Source organism: Mauremys mutica, chromosome 8, assembly GCF_020497125.1.
Source record: "Mauremys mutica isolate MM-2020 ecotype Southern chromosome 8, ASM2049712v1, whole genome shotgun sequence".
NCBI classification, from domain to species: Eukaryota; Metazoa; Chordata; order Testudines; family Geoemydidae; genus Mauremys; species Mauremys mutica.
The window spans coordinates 8,855,424-8,872,489 of record NC_059079.1 but is presented as its reverse complement, the minus strand read 5'-3'; the positions used below and the strand labels follow the sequence as shown (position 1 = coordinate 8,872,489).

Genomic DNA, 17,066 nt, shown 5'->3' with positions numbered 1-17,066 from the left:
GGAGAACATAGCCTTCAGTTTTTGAAAGGCATTTTCATAGGTGGGTGTCCACAACACCCATCTTGGAGCAGCGTCCCTAGTTAGGTCAGTTAGCGGGACTGCTATGGTGGCGAAATGGGGTATGAACCAGTGGTAGTAGTCAGCTAAGCCTAGGAAGGTACACACTTGCCTTTTGGTCCTGAATGTCTTGTAAGGCATGAAGTTTATCCACCAAGGGCTGGACTTGTCCTCCACAGTGTGTCCCAGGTAAAAGGCTTCTTCCTTTCCTATTGCACATTTAGCAGGGTTTGCCATTAACGTGGCTTCTCTCAGTGATCTGAGAACAGTCGCTACTTTCTCCCGATGGGAGTCCCAGTCCTTCCTGCAGATAACTATGTCATCCAAGTATGCCACATATTGACTGCGCTGTTGGAGTAATTGGTCCATCAAACATTGAAAAGTGGCTTCTGCCCTGTGTGACCCAAAGGACATGGTCTTAAAATGAAACTGTCTGATCAATGTAGAAAAAGCTGTCTTCTTCTGGGAATCTGGTGGTAAGGGGATCTGCCAATACCCCTTTGTCAAAGGCATGGCAAATTTGTTGCTCCTTTTTCTTCCCTAGTTGATTAAGTTGTCCATGGTCCCCACTTTCTTTATCAGCTCTTAAGGGCCTTGCCACATGGCCATTAATTTTTATTCTGAGCTTGGAAGAAGTAACAGGATCTGTCGCTTGGCTGAAAGATGCACATCCTTTCCCCTTTATTGTACCGTCAGAGTTGTTCCTATGCTTCCTTGAGATTTTCTCTAGCATATGCCCTGATAGCCTCCAGTCTCTTGTGCAACTTTAAAACATACTGCACTTTGTTTTTAGCTCTCGATGCTTGGCTTTCCTAAGTTTTCCATACCAGGTCAAGTATATCCCTAGGTTGTCATCCATATAGCAGTTCAAAGGGCAAAATCCCTGTTGAGGCTTGGAGCATTTCTCTGATGGTGAAGATTAAGGCTGCGATTAGTTGGTCCCAGTGTCGCGTATCGCGGACAATATAGTTCTTGAGCATCCGTTTGAGTGTCTGATTGAATCTTTCTGCTAGGCTGGTGATACTCAGACTGAGGCACCCAAGCTTCAAGTGGCTCTTTAATGTGTCTCCTGTAGCTCTTTGCAACTCATGGTATACCTCTACCCCGATATAACGCTGCCCTCGGGAGCCAAAAAATCTTACCATGTTATAGGTGAAACCGCATTATATCGAACTTGCTTTCATCCGCCGGAGTGCGCCGCCCTGCCCCCCCAGAGCACTGCTTTACCGCGTTATATCCAAATTCATGTTGTATCAGGTTGCGTTATATTGGGTAGAGGTGTATTAAATCACTGTGTGATTTAATTATTAACCAGTCTAATTTATTAACCAGGCAGGATGCTTTTACTATGTTATTAACTAATTGTAGTTGTTAAAATAATAATACTTGGCCAGTCATTTTGTTGTGAGAATAAAAAAATAAATAAAACCTGAATATTTCCCCTGTCATACTGTTTAAATATGAATATATAGTACTGTAGTAAATGAAACAATGAATTCACAATACTGTGGCTCTTTTTGGGTCCTGTTTGAAACTCTGGCTTTAACCAGTGCCAGCAGAGGCCCTAAGCCTTTGCGTGATCGCTTGTGGTTGTGCTTTGGGGGGTGTAGTGCTTGTGGTGAAAACGTCGGTGGTAGGTCTCTTCCTCTGTCCAATATAAGCTAGTCTGTCCAATATAGACTTTAGTTGCTCACAGTCCTGGGCTGCTGTGTCATCAAGTCCCTGGTATGCTGCCTGGGCTTCCCCAATGAGAAGTGGGGTGAGCTGAATTGCTCACTGGGGTGAAGGCCAGTGGGAATCCATGGCTGTCCTCTCAAAGGTCATCAGGAATTATTCCATGTCTGTTATCTGTCTTCGTCTTGGGGAACATCAGGTCGGTGTGGTTCCCTGAATTATGAGGGATGTTGAGAGCCCTGTTGCTGATGGGCTGCCATATATTTGTCTCTGTTGTTGTGCTTCTGAGTCAGTCAACCACTGTAGGAGCTGATTCATCTTCCTAGATCTCATGTGTATATATAGAAAAAAAAAGAAGAGGGAAGATTTTTTTTTGTTTTGTTTTTATTTTGGTTTTTTTAGGCTTCCCTTTTCTGCAGGGATGGTTAAATGCAACCCCACTTCTGGTACCACATTGTCACTGCTTCTTGATGTGGTCTTTCTAGGGGTCTCAGCTGCTCCTGACTGATCCTCCTTTTCTTGTTCTCAGTCAGGTGAGTTCCTGGACCCTCACCTCCAACTTAGTCTATCAGACCTTCAATTCTGGGACTTGCAGTCTCCTTCAGTCTCCTGACTGTTTTCTTGGAAGCAGCGTGGTGTAGGGCTGTCACCTTTTGCTATCTGAGGTCTTTCTGCCTCCTTTTCCTTCACTGTGCTCTCCCCTTTACAGCAAGTCTTGTTGTCTCCATTGATTGCAGCTGTGGGTGCCTGCCTCCATGATTGGCAGTTTTGGCAGCTGCCTGGGGGGTGTGATCAAGGTGCTTGCTTGTAAACAGAAGAGATTCTCCTTCCCTCTCTGTCTAATCTCAGTATGGGGTTTGTAGATCGCATTACACTAAGCAGCTGGGGTTCTCTTGCTTATGCCTAGAAACATCTTGAATCTCGGAGTCCAAGCAACAGAGATAATCAGTTCCTTCTTGTTATTCTCTTCTTCCCACATGCTTTTGGCTGCCAAGCTCAGCTGTTGGGAGGAGTCCCTTGCATGAAACATCTTCACAGGAAGGAGACAAACTAATAACAATAGTCTTTTGTACTCTTGTTGGTGGCATGTAGGGAAATTTCAGATGCCACATCTCACAACTATCTGTCTAATATCGATGGACATTTCCTTTTGGAAAAGGTGTTAACACTTTCTGTTGAAGATCAGACCTTCACACTAATTAATGTCTCTTTCCTGTCTGGTGATTTACACAATCACAGAAGCTCACAATTCAAACACTCAAATATTACCTAACAATATGGGATTCAGTTGTTATAAGTGAAATTATAGTCCACCTGTGGGCGGGTGGCATATGTGTGCAGTCGGTGCAAGGAGCTCCTGGCCCTCAGAGACCATGTACGGACTTTGGAGGCCAGGGTGGCGGAACTGGAGGAGCTAAGAGAGGCAGAGAGGTATGTTGATAAGGCTTTCCGGGACACAGTAGAATTGTCCCACCTCTGCTCAGACAGCTCCTGTGCTGTTGAGGAGGAAGAACGGCCCAGGGAAGTAGAGCAGTCAATGGGAGCAGAGGGAAACCTTCCCGTAGTTGGGACCCTCCTTCCAGATGGTGCTGGGGTTGCCTCTCGCACTGAGGTTGCCTCTCCGGGGGAGGGAACTCCAGTTTCTAGGAAAAGGCAGGTATTAGTAATGGGAGATTCGATTATTAGAAACGTAGATAGCTGGGTTTGTGATGACCGGGAGAACCGTATGGTGACTTGCCTGCCTGGTGCGAAGGTTGCGGATCTCTCGAGGCATCTAGAGAGACTTATGTGTAGTGCTGGGGAGGAGCCGGTGGTCGTGGTACATGTAGGTACCAATGACATAGGGAAGGGTAGGAGAGATGTCCTGGAAGCCAAATTTAGGCTGCTAGGGAAGAGACTGAAATCCAGGACCTCTATGGTGGCATTCTCAGAAATGGTCCCAGTTCAATGTGAAGGGCCAGGTAGGCAGGCAGAGCTTCAGAGTCTCAATGCGTGGATGAGACGATGGTGTAGAGAGGAGGGGTTCACGTTCATTAGGGGGAAACTTCTGGGATGGGAGGAGCCTATACAGGAGAGATGGGCTCCACCTAAACCAAAGTGGAACCAGACTGCTGGCACTAAACATTAAAAAGGTTGTAGAGCAGTTTTTAAACTAGGAGATCGGGGAAAGCCGACTGCTGCAGAGGAGCGTGTGGATCGGACACAGACTTCTCTTAGGGGAGAGTCTGATGATAGAGAATCTCCAGGTTATAGTCAGGAGCAGAGGACTGAAAAGTATAATGTAAGGGCCGGATCAGATGATAAACAGTCACATAAAAAAGAATCTGGCACATCAGAAAAAGGCAGGCTAATAAACGGGGATAAGTTTTTAAAGTGCTTGTACACAAATGCCAGAAGTCTAAATAATAAGATGGGTGAACTAGAGTGCCTTGTGATAAAGGAGGATATAGATATAATAGGCATCACAGAAACCTGGTGGACTGAGAGCAATCAATGGGACACAATCATTCCGGGGTACAAAATATATCGGAAGGACAGAACAGGTCGTGCAGGGGGAGGAGTGGCACTATATGTTAAAGAAAGTGTAGATTCAAATGAAGTAAAAATCTTAAGCGAATCCACAGGTTCCATAGAGTCTCTATGGATAGAAATTTCATGCTCTAGTAAAAATATAACAGTAGGGATCTATTATCGACCACCTGACCAGGACAGTAATAGTGATGATGAAATGCTAAGGGAAATTAGAGAGGCTATCAAAATTAAGAACCCAATAATAGTGGGGGATTTCAATTATCCCCATATTGACTGGGAACATTTCACTTCAGGACGAAATGCAGAGATAAAATTTCTCGATACTTTAAATGACTGCTTCATGGAGCAGCTGGTACGGGAACCCACAAGGGGAGAGGTGACTCTAGATTTAATCCTGAGTGGAGCGCAGGAGCTGGTCCAACAGGTAACTATAGCAGGACCGCTTGGAAATAGTGACCATAATACAATAGCATTCAACATCCCTGTGGTGGGAAGAACATCTCAACTGCCCAACACTGTGGCCTTTAATTTCAAAAGGGGGAACTATACAAAAATGAGGGGGTTAGTTAGACAAAAGTTAAAAGGTACAGTGACTAAAGTGAAATCCCTGCAAGTTGCGTGGGCCCTTTTTAAAGACACCATAATAGAGGCCCAACTTCAATGTATACCCCAAATTAAGAAAAGCAGTAAAAGAACTAAAAAAGAGCCACCGTGGCTTAACAACCATGTAAAAGAAGCAGTGAGAGATAAAAAGACTTCCTTTAAAAAGTGGAAGTCAAATCCTAGTGAGGCAAATAGAAAGGAGCACAAACACTGCCAACTTAAGTGCAAGAGTGTAATAAGAAAAGCCAAAGAGGAGTTTGAAGAACGGCTAGCCAAAAACTCCAAAGGTAATAACAAAATGTTTTTTAAGTACATCAGAAGCAGGAAGCCTGCTAAACAACCAGTGGGGCCCCTTGATGATCAAAATTCAAAAGGAGCGCTTAAAGATGATAAAGTCATTGCGGAGAAACTAAATGGATTCTTTGCTTCAGTCTTCACGGCTGAGGATGTTAGGGAGATTCCCAAACCTGAACTGGCTTTTGTAGGTGACAAATCTGAGGACCTGTCACAGATTGAAGTGTCACTAGAGGAGGTTTTGGAATTAATTGATAAACTCAACATTAACAAGTCACCGGGACCAGATGGCATTCACCCAAGAGTTCTGAAAGAACTCAAATGTGAAGTTGCGGAACTATTAACTAAGGTTTGTAACCTGTCCTTTAAATCGGCTTCGGTACCCAATGACTGGAAGTTAGCTAATGTAACGCCAATATTTAAAAAGGGCTCTAGGGGTGATCCCGGCAATTACAGACCGGTAAGTCTAACGTCGGTACCGGGCAAATTAGTTGAAACAATAGTAAAGAATAAAATTGTCAGACACATAGAAAAACATAAACTCTTGAGCAATAGTCAACATGGTTTCTGTAAAGGGAAATCGTGTCTTACTAATCTATTAGAGTTCTTTGAAGGGGTCAACAAACATGTGGACAAGGGGGATCCGGTGGACATAGTGTACTTAGATTTCCAGAAAGCCTTTGATAAGGTCCCTCACTAAAGGCTCTTACGTAAATTAAGCTGTCATGGGATAAAAGGGAAGATCCTTTCATGGATTGAGAACTGGTTAAAGGACAGGGAACAAAGGGTAGGAATTAATGGTAAATTAATGGAGAGGGGTAACTAGTGGTGTTCCCCAAGGGTCAATCCTCGGACCAATCCTATTCAATTTATTCATAAGTGATCTGGAGAAAGGGGTAAACAGTGAGGTGGCAAAGTTTGCAGATGATACTAAACTACTCAAGATAGTTAAGACCAAAGCAGATTGTGAAGAATTTCAAAAAGATCTCACAAAACTAAGTCATTGAGCAACAAAATGGCAAATGAAATGTAATGTGGATAAATGTAAAGTAATGCATGTTGGAAAAAATAACCCCAACTATACATACAACATGATGGGGGCTAATTTAGCTACAACGAGTCAGGAAAAAGATCTTGGAGTCATCGTGGATAGTTCTCTGAAGATGTCCATGCAGTGTGCAGAGGCGGTCAAAAAAGCAAACAGGATGTTAGGAATCATTAAAAAGAGGATAGAGAATAAGACTGAGAATATATTATTGCCCTTATATAAGTCCATGGTACGCCCACATCTCGAATACTGTGTACAGATGTGGTCTCCTCACCTCAAAAAAGATATTCTAGCACTAGAAAAGGTTCAGAAAAGGGCAACTAAAATGATTAGGGGTTTAGAGAGGGTCCCATAGGAGGAAAGATTAAAGAAGCTAGGACTCTTCAGCTTGGAAAAGAGAAGACTAAGAGGGGACATGATAGAGGTATATAAAATCATGAGTGATGTCGAGAAAGTGGATAAGGAAAAGTTATTTACTTATTCCCATAATACAAGTACTAGGGGTCACCAAATGAAATTAATAGGCAGCAGGTTTAAAACAAATAAAAGGAAGTTCTTCTTCATGCAGCGCACAGTCAACTTGTGGAACTCCTTACCTGAGGAGGTTGTGAAGGCTAGGACTATAACAATGTTTAAAAGGGGACTGGATAGATTCATGGTGGCTAGGTCCATAAATGGTTATTAGCCAGGATGGGTAAGAATGGTGTCCCTAGCCTCTGTTCGTCAGAGGATGGAGATGGATGGCAGGAGAGAGATCACTTGATCATTGCCTGTTAGGTTCACTCCCTCTGGGGCACCTGGCATTGGCCACTGTCGGTAGACAGATACTGGGCTAGATGGACCTTTGGTCTGACCCAGTACTGTCTTTCTTATGTTCTTATGTTCTTAATGCAACTTGTAACCATCAATAAAATCTAAACATTAAACACATTATTATAATTCTAATATCTAAGAACATAAGAATGGCCATACTGGGTCAGACAGAAGGTCCATCCAGCTCAGTATCCTGTCTTCCAACAGTGGCCAATGTCAGATGCCCCAGAGGGAATGAACAGAACAGTTAATCATCAAAAGATTACGTGTTTTAACAATACTAACTCACAGGTGAGCCAGACTGATTCCAGCTATGTATTTGTCAGTGTTCAGTTGAGACATGGGGACCTTGGCATGAGCTGCTATCTGGCTGCCAGCATCGCACCTACCTCAGGATGCCTTTCACACCAAAGATAAGACTTCTGAGGTCTCTTCTGCTTTGTCCACCTACCTCACTCCCACGGGATTGGACAGTCTAAGATGCCAGAAACAATCCCACACTTTTTCTCTGTTCCATATCAAACTTAGGAGTTGGTCCACCCTCATCTAATGGAAGGTAATGAAAGATATAAGAACATAAGAATGGCCATACTGGGTCAGACCAAAGGTTCATTTAGCCAAGAATCCTGTCTTACAACAGTGGCCAATGCCAGGTGCCCCAGAGGGAATGAACAGAACAGGTAATCATCAAGTGATCCATCCCATCACCCATTCCCAGCTTCTGGCAAACAGAGCATAGGGACACCATCCCTGCCCATCCTGGCTATTCACCACTAATGGACCTATCCTCCATGAATTCATCTAGTTCTTTTTTGAATCCAGTTATACTTTTGGTCTTCACAACATTCCTTGCCAACAAGTTCCACAGGTTGACTCGTGTGATGAAGTACTTCCTTTTGTTTGTTTTAAACCTGCTGCCTATTAATTTAATGTGGTGACCTCTAGTTCTTGTGTTATGAGAAGGAGTAAATAACACTTTCTTATTTACTTTCTCCACACCAGTCATGATTTTATAGACCTCTATCGTAGCCCCCTTTAGTCATCTTTTTTCCAAGCTGAAAAGTCTCTCCTCATACGGTAGACACCCCATACCTCTAATAATTTTTGTTGCCCTTCTCTGAACCTTTTCAGGTTCATATAGGTGTCACAGTTGAGTTCTGGAGTAAGGGACACTAGGGTAGGATACAAGAGACATTTCTATAAACAAGACACCCCTTCTTCCCTAATAAAACAAGAGAATACCCCAAGTAAGATTGAAGGGGAAACAAGAAAAAGAAATTTTCTCAAATCTCTATAAAATTCTCTAATGTAAAACAAGGATCCAGACCCATGAACACCCTCAAATAGAACAATCTACAGCAATCCTAATACAAATATCAAAATTTCCTCAGTACTTGCACATAGCATCCTTTCTCTTACCCTATTATTACTTTTTGTCTATGTCATCCACCTCCCTAGCTAAGAAAATTCATGTCAGCTTTAATAGTGTGCACATTCTTATCATACCTCTAGTCTACATCTCTACATCCACCTTTAAATATTCAGAGTTCTTCAAACTGGGGGTAAACTAAGGAATAAAATTTCATTTATCTTTATTACACTGATATAATTTCGGAATAGGATTTGTATGTTCTGTTGAAAAAACAACAGTATTTTAGAAATACAGTAATAATTTTCAGGTGTTTTTGAATGGAGGTATCCAAGTCTCACCTCACCCACAATGTAGTATGTCATTTAACTCTGCTCATATAGATTACTTTTTACATTTCTAGGGACAAATGCTTGTTCTAGTCCATTCAGTTGTATTTGCATATTTCTTCATTCTCTGTCACCTGTGGCCTTGACAATTTATCTTTAACTTGTGTAGCTGTGACGGATTCTGTAGTTAGGTGACTACAGAATTTCACTTTAATACATCACAGTGATCTCAGCTTTTTCATTTTTCCAGATTAAGTGACATCAAATGGAAGACAAGAGAGTGATGTATCTGAGCAGTTAATTTATGCTTGCTTCTGTGGTATACTGTGATGTACATAAATCCCGAGACCCCTATTCTACCATCATTTATGAGCTGTATAACTCAGACTTTCACTTTATTTGAAGGGGAAGGGCATATGATATAATAATAATAAAAACAAATTGGAGATATATCACCAATCTCCTTGAACTGGAAGTGACCTTAAAAAGGTCATTGAGTCCAGCCTCCTGCCTTTACTCACAGGACCAATTTTTGCCCCAGATCCCTAAGTGGCCCCCTCAAGGATTGAACTCACAACCCTGGGCTTAGCAGGCTAATGCTCAAACCACTGAGCTATCCCTCCCCCTTTAAGCAAGAGAGATCCATCTCTCTTGCTTAAAACTTGCAGAACATTGTATTTTCTAGATTACCCTATTCATATTAATTGCAATAATAATAGTTAGAGATGGTTCCAAACTAAAACCTTAAATCCAACCCTCATCCACCTGAACTCCCAGTTCTGAACTTGCATGTACACTTTTGTGACAGAGTCAGATCCCAAATGAGGAGGCGCCTGTTTTCTGGATCCAGTTAGTATGTGGCAAAATATTCAAAAACATTTGGTGTTTCTTTCAGTAGAGAAACACTTACACTGAAAACACAGTATCTTCAAATCATAAGTGTAGCTTAAAGCATACATCCTCCTTTAAAAATCTGCTCATAGCTTCAGTACTATTTTTGTCTAACTGAACGATTATTATTTATTATTAATTATTTAGAATTGATGTCTCAGGAAAGGGAGAGTGATGAATAAATAGGCACAGCTTTCATGATCCTCCCCCAAGAATGCCTTACCCATCAGGCTCAAGCTTCCTGTTTACCTTTTGCAGTATTTTGATGTGAGGAAGGACCTGGTCATCTGCTAACCTAAAATGGCTTTGGGAGCAGTCAGGTGGTCCATGTCCCCACACAATCTGTTTTTGGGTTTGTAGAAAAGGCAAATTCAGATCTCCTCCAAAACATGTGTAAGCCGCATAAAGATCTTAAGAAGGATCATATGTACCTCCCATTTTGGCACCAACAGAAATCTGGAGACTTCAGTTGGCTGCACTGGATTCCACCTCTTTCTGGGGCCTGATGTGCCACAGAAAGCATCATAGTACTAAGGAATCCTCAAAATCACAAAACGAAATATATAAGGATCTGTGTAGACACTTAAATTGTGCATATTTGGCAGTGCCTATACATACAAGATTAGCTTGCATTGGTAGGGTTTCCAAGCTGACATTTAAAATTTGCCAGGGATACCAATTCTCAGTCATTAAATGCTTCTTTAAAAAGTCATATTGTCTGTAGGTTACTTATCCAGTGCAGCACAGATCATATGCAGCACTTGGTTTTCAGTGAAGTCTTCCTTAACGCTATTTTGCAGCTGAGCTGATTGAAGCAGATTGAGGTCTAATGACATGCCCAAGGTCTCCCAGTGTATCCATAGCTCAGTCAGTTTTAGTGCTCAGGAACATTTTGGCTCCCAGTGCTTTCCTCTAGCCACTACACAAGAATGATGTGCAGAGCTTCTGACATGCATATTTAGGGAGCTCTGACATTCAGGTTTATTAATAGACTGTAACTGGAAATTTCATGTTTTAAAAAAATAACATAGAATCTATAAGTGTAGTAAGGGAAGAGGATAATAGTTCAGCACTGTGATGGTTGAATTAATGTTGGGCTAAACTTAGAATGTGGGAAATGTCAGTTTCTGTTGGCTACATCTAGGCTGAGCCTTGCTTTTAGCCCACAGATATGTGCAGTCAGTGGGTGGGCAGCACACTAGGACTGTTCTGCCTGAGGATCACACTACAGTGCTTCAATGTTCCCTCTCCTTTTCCCCACACCCTGTGGCTCAACAGACATATTATTTTCTTCCTCTTCTAAAATCACCCTCCCCAATTTCTAGTAGTTGCCCAAGGCCAATGTGGAGGCAGACAGGAAGGCAGACAAGCATCTTCCGAGTATCTGATATAAGTAGCTATTTTAATGAAAATGTTAGGTTAGTTAGGATTCTTTTGTCTTACAAAGCTCTTTGTACACACAGTAGCTAACAATAACTACTTTGCACTGTTATAGCATTGTACATTTTCAAAGCAGTGTACAAACATTGACTAATTAATCTTAACTCTCTCCTACCATACATACTTTAAAAGAATGGACATAGCAGCTAGCGTGAAAGGTCGGGCTCTGTGGGGGACCTTGCCCTGTACCTTGCAGCTTTCCCTCATCAGAGACCCCCATTCATCTCAGTGCCACTCAGATCTTATCTTTCTCTGAGAAGTGCTGAACCATAAAACTGAGATCTTGTCTTCAGTAGGGGCGTAAGTCGACCTACATTACGCTACTCAATGTAAGTCGATGTAGCTTAGGCCGACTTACCCCGGTGTCTTCACCAGGGGCGGCTCTAGACATTTCGCCGCCCCAAGCAGGGCGGCATGTCGCGGGAGAGGTGCTCTGCCGGTCGCCGGGAGATGCTTTCTGGTCGACTTACCTTACTCTGCTCAGAGAGCTGGAGTACTGGGGTTGACCAGAGAGTGTTCTGCCATCGATTTAGCGGGTCTTCACTAAACCCGCTAAATCGATCCCTGCTGCATTGATTGCAGCAGTGTCAATCTCCCCATAGTGGAGACCAGCCCTAGGTAATCCTGCACAGGTGAAGAATTAGTACAAAGTCTCCTAACACTATGGGACTCCCTGTGTGGGTGTGACTGGACTTCACTGCATCTGGGTGAAACCCAGCTGCCATAACAGCACCCAGGGATCAATAGCAGTCAGTTATGTAAACTATAGCACCCTGCTGCCCTAATTTATACTATAGGGCCTTGCCCAGCTCTCAGCACCTTTGTACCCTCTCCCGTTTGTAGTTGTATTGTGCGCTTCTCGGGAGCATCTGAGGATTGGGGCCGATGTATCTGATGCTGGGATGTTGGCTGATTAAGAAATACAGTAAATCGCTTTGAGAGCTACTGATGAAAATTACTATTTAAGAGCTAAATATTATTTTTATAATAATGGGGTAACATGAATGTTAGTATTTCTGACATGTTCCACATAACTATATAGTTTACGCTATGTATGGCTTCAGTTTCCTAAGTGATAGACATCAAGATTTTTTGGGGTTGTCATGGCTAAAACTGTATAGTTTAGTGGATACATGCTAACAAATGGATAGCCTGTTTGTGAATCATCCTTCTTCAAAGCAGCCTCTGCATATTCCCACATGTGCCCCCCCGACTGTTTTAGAGAGTGGTTTCTATGCAGGGCACTCACCCATCCATCTGTTTTCTTATGATATGTTCTTCGAGTGCTTTCTCATATTGATTCCAATTAGGTGTGCACACACTGCGTGCACAATTGTTGGAAGATTTTTACCCCAGCAACACTCGGTGGGTCAGCTGAGGTGCCCCCTGGAGTGGCGCTCTAATGGTGCCGGATATATGCCCCGGCCAACCCAGCACTCCCTCAGTTCCTTCTTACCTCCTGTGATGGTCATTGGAACTGTGGAGCACAGCTTAGCTGATCTCCACTCTCCCTAGCATTCACTTTAGTTACCTATTAATAGTTTCTGATTAGTTGTTAATAGTTGGTTATAGTTGTTAATAGTTGTGAATTACTTAGTATAGTTAGAGTTAGTTTAATTAGTGGAGGGGGGGGAATGGGGTCTTCTCCCTTCTTCCCCATCCCAGTACCCAGGCTCATGCCTGGGTCTCCGGGCTTCAAACTCTGCTCGGCTTGCCAGAGGCCGATGCCAACAGGAGACCCCCACGACTCTTGCCTAAGGTGTCTGGGGGAATCCCACCAAGCAGACAAGTGCCGCATTTGCAAAGCCTTCAAGCTGAGGACCAGGAAGGAGCGGGACTTTAGACTGAAGCAGCTCCTTATGGAGGTGGCACTTAGCCTGGTTCCTTCCTCTGTGCACCGAGACTCAGCACCATCGTTCTTGGTGCGGAGTGCCCCTGCGAGCAAGGCTACACTTGAGAGTTGCAGCGCTGGGAGTTACAGTGCTGGTCGTACAGCTGTGTAGGGAAAGCGCTGGTGTGTGGCCACACTCACAGCTACCAGCGCTGCAGTGTGGCCACATTTGCAGCATTTGCAGCGCTGTTGGGAGTGATGCATTATGGGCAGCTATCCCAGCGTTCAAGTGGCAGCAACATGCTTTTCAAAAGAGGGGGGTGGGATGGAGTGTGACAGGGACCGGGGGAGAGAGAGAGAGTGGATTTTTGGAACCGACACTGTGTATCAGCTCCCTGCCTTGCAAAATCAGAAAATTTCCCTGACCCCTTACTCTTAACTGCAAACAGCCTGCAGACCAGATAAGCAGCTGCTCCAATGGACTCCCTTTCTCCCCCCTGCCCCCGCTGTTTCTATCCTCAAGCAAACACTCATCCCCCTGCCTGCCTCATTCACAGCAAGGTAATGGGTTATCTCATTTGATTGTTCACAGTCAGTTACAGATTGATCACAGCAAACAGGAGCTGTGTTTGTTTTTTAGATAAGCAGCTCCCGGAGCCCCGAGTTCACAACAAAACAAAGAGGCATCATAACAAAACAAAGAGAGTAATTTAGTTAAAAGCATTCTGGGATATCTCCTAATACCCTGGAGGCCAATAACAGCGCTGGTGTGTGGCCACACTTTACGAGCAGCGCTGTAGCACCAGCGCTGAAATCGTTATACCCCAAGCAGACCCAGGTGTACAGCCAGCGCTGCAGCCAGGGAGTTGCAGCGCTGGATGTGCCCTGCAGGTGTGGACAGTTACTAATTGCAGCGCTGGAAAGCCTCCACCAGCGCTGCAACTCTCAAGTGTAGCCATACCCTGCGGCACCAACTGGTCTGGGACCGCGTTTGGACTCTACCAAAAACTCATGGTGCCAGATCTCCCCGGCGCCTCCACCACCATGGTGCAGGTCTCTTATCTCTGAGGCAGAAGAAGAAGCAGCCCAAGCAGGTGCTAGCCACTTCTTGTTTGTTGGTGCGGCAGCAGCCGACGCTTCTGCACCACAGTTGGAGCCACGTCCTTACCAGAGTGCATAGGACAAATATCGGCTCCTGCACCGTCAACTCCGGTGCCGCTAGGGCCATCGAGTCCAGTGCACGTAAGCTCCCTGGTGCAAACTGCGGTCGAACTGAGACTACCCTCCACACCTGAGACCTTTTCAACGGTGCGGGACTTGATTGCGCTCACAGAGCCTACTCCTCTGCAGCCGGCAGCACCTCTGGCACGGACGGTGCTGTCGAAGGGAAAGCCGTCCCTCATGCGACCACCGTCACCGAGTGAAGAAGGACGACACCGGTACTGGTCCTGATCTTCTTCCCAGCACCCATCACGGCGTCGCTCACAGTTCTGGCACTGTTCTTGCTCTCCGCACCAGTCATACTCGCGACGCCGCTCCAGCTCGTGGAGATCCAAATTGCGTTACGGCCGGTACCGATCAGATTCGCGGCACTGCTCCCAGTACCGGTCAGAGCGGCACTCGACACGGAGCCGATTCCAATGCCAATTTCACCAGAGGTCGCCATCGAGATCCAGATCAGGCTCCTGGTACCGATACAACAGCAGGCACCGATTGACATCTCGGTACCGCTCTGCCTCACGGCACCAGTCCCTGGCACCACAGCACTGTACAGCACCAGGGTACTCGGCACCGGCGCGTACAGCACCTCCTTGGCCATCTTTCTCCGCTTCTGCATCGTTGCGCTCGCAAGGCAGCTACCACGCCCAGGACCAGGCCACGAACCCCCACAGTGTTGCTTTTGGACCCCCTGGGCATACCATCAAGCCCAGGAGGCTCCTTCAGAAGCTTCCCGTTCCGCCCTTTCGGAGCCCCAAGTACCGGAGGCCACTGTATCTCCCCCGCCTCCGGGAGGCTCTGAAACAACTGCTCCAGCACCAGTGCAGGCCCACGCTCCTAGCGTGATGGGCCTTGAGCAACAAGATCCTCCACAAGAGGACTGCGCACAGGATCCTTTAGTCCTGGGGGTATCTTCCTCGTCCTCGCCTGATGAGGCAGTGGTGAGGACTACGGTTTCTGGCCCTCCTCCTATGGACCTCTGCGCCCACCAGGAACTGCTCCACAGAGTGGCGCGCAATATGAATCTCCAGGTAGAGGAGGTGGTGGAGGTAGAGGACCCTGTGGTGGACATTCTGTCTGCGGAGGCACCATCCAGAGTTGCCCTCCCCGTCATACGTACCATACAGGCCAATGCCAAGACAATCTGGCAGTCGCCAGCCTCTATTCCACCTACGGCCAAGGGGGTGGAAAGGAAGTACTTTGTCCCTTCAAAGGACTATGAGTACCTGTATACGCACCCCCAAACTGGACACCAAACCAGCCAAGGCCAGGGCCCTCCTAAGCCATCGGCAGGGCCTAAGCAGAACTTTTGAAGGTGTGCCCGAGGACGGAGCACCAGTCTCCATTCAGGATCCTTCCTCGCCTTTCGAAAATTGTCTCTCCCATTTCCTCCATGCGTGGTCCTACATAACATTGGGCCATTGGGTCCTACGCATGGTGGAAAGGGGATACTCTCTCCAATTTGCTTTCCCCACCCTTCCCTGTCCCTCTTCAGGGACCCTTCTCATGAGCACCTCCTTGTATAGGAGTCCAATCATTCCTGGCTTTGGGAGTGATAGAGGAGGTTGCGGGAGAGTCAAGGGGCAAGGACTTTTATTCCCGCTACTTCCTAATCCCCAAGGCCAAGGGTGGGCTTCAGCCCATCCTGGACCTACGCAGACTCAACAAATTTATGGTAAAGTTGAAGTTCCACGTGGTCTCACTAGGTACCATTATTCCTTCCCTAGATCCTGGAGACTGATACGCTGCCCTCGACATGAAGGACACATACTTCCACATTGCGATCTACCCAGTGCACAGACGCTTCCTTTGCTTTGTGGTCAATCAACAGCACTTTCAATTCACCATCCTTCCTTTCGGCCTACCCACGGCCCCCAGGGTGTTTACCAAATGCATGGCTGTGGTGGCGGCCTCCCTTCGTCGACAGTGGGTCCAAGTGTTCCCATATCTCGTTGACTGGCTTATTCGGGGTTGCTCCAGGGATCAGGTGCAGTCTCATGTTCAGCTCACCATGAACATGTTCAGTCGGCTGGGCCTCCTGCTCAATGTCGCGAAATCCACTCTGGTACCAACCCAGAGGATAGAATTCATAGGAGCAGTATTAGACTCAGGCCTAGCTTGGGCAATTCTGCCAGAAGAACGCTTTCAGTCCTTGGTGAACATCATCCACAGCCTGCAAAGCTTCCCGACCTCGACTGTGAAAACATGCCTATGCCTCCTGGGACACATGGCCTCTTGCATGTTTGTGACCAGGCACGCCAGGCTGCAACTACGTCCACTCCAAGCCTGGCTATCAACAGAATACCGCCCAGATTGGGACAGCTTGAGCACGGTGGTTTCCATCCCGCCAGGAGTATTAGCCTCTCTAGGCTGGTGGCTGGACCCCAAATCAGTGTGTGAAGGGGTGCCATTTCACGCCCTGCAGCCCTCCGTGTCCCTAGTCATGGATGCATCATCCCTGGGATGGGAATCCCTTCTCGGGAACCTCCATACACAGGGGCTATGGTCGGCAGGAGAGTTATCATTGCACATCAACGTATGGGAACTCAGAGTGGTTCGCCTGGCATGTCAAGCATTCCGAGAGCACATTCAAGGCTGTTGTGTTGCAGTCCTCACAGACAACACTACAGCTATGCTTTACATCAACAAGCAGGGGTGGGGGGCGGTCGTCCCCCCTCTGTCAGGAGGCCACTCGTCTGTGGGAATTCTGCATAGCCCACTTGATCCATCTGGTGGCGTCGTTTCTCCCAGGGGTCCAGAACACCTTAGCAGACCACCTCAGCAGATCATTCCAGGCTCACGAGTGGTCGGTTTGCCCGAACGTCATCCACTCTGTCTTCCTGAAGTGGGGCTTTCCCCTGATAGACATATTCGCCTCTCGTGAGAATCGGAAATGCCAGTGTTCTGCTCTCTCCAAGGGTGCTCTCTGGGTTCCTTGTTGGACGCCTTCCTAATTCAATGGAAGGA

General features: G+C 46.0%; 1 protein-coding gene across 8 annotated transcripts in view; it reads left to right on the top strand.

Annotated features, from left to right (window-relative positions):
• The window catches only part of AGBL4 (AGBL carboxypeptidase 4), a 1,358,157-nt gene that overhangs the window by 228,368 nt on the left and 1,112,723 nt on the right, over nucleotides 1-17,066 (top strand). The gene's annotated exons all lie outside the window — the stretch shown is intronic.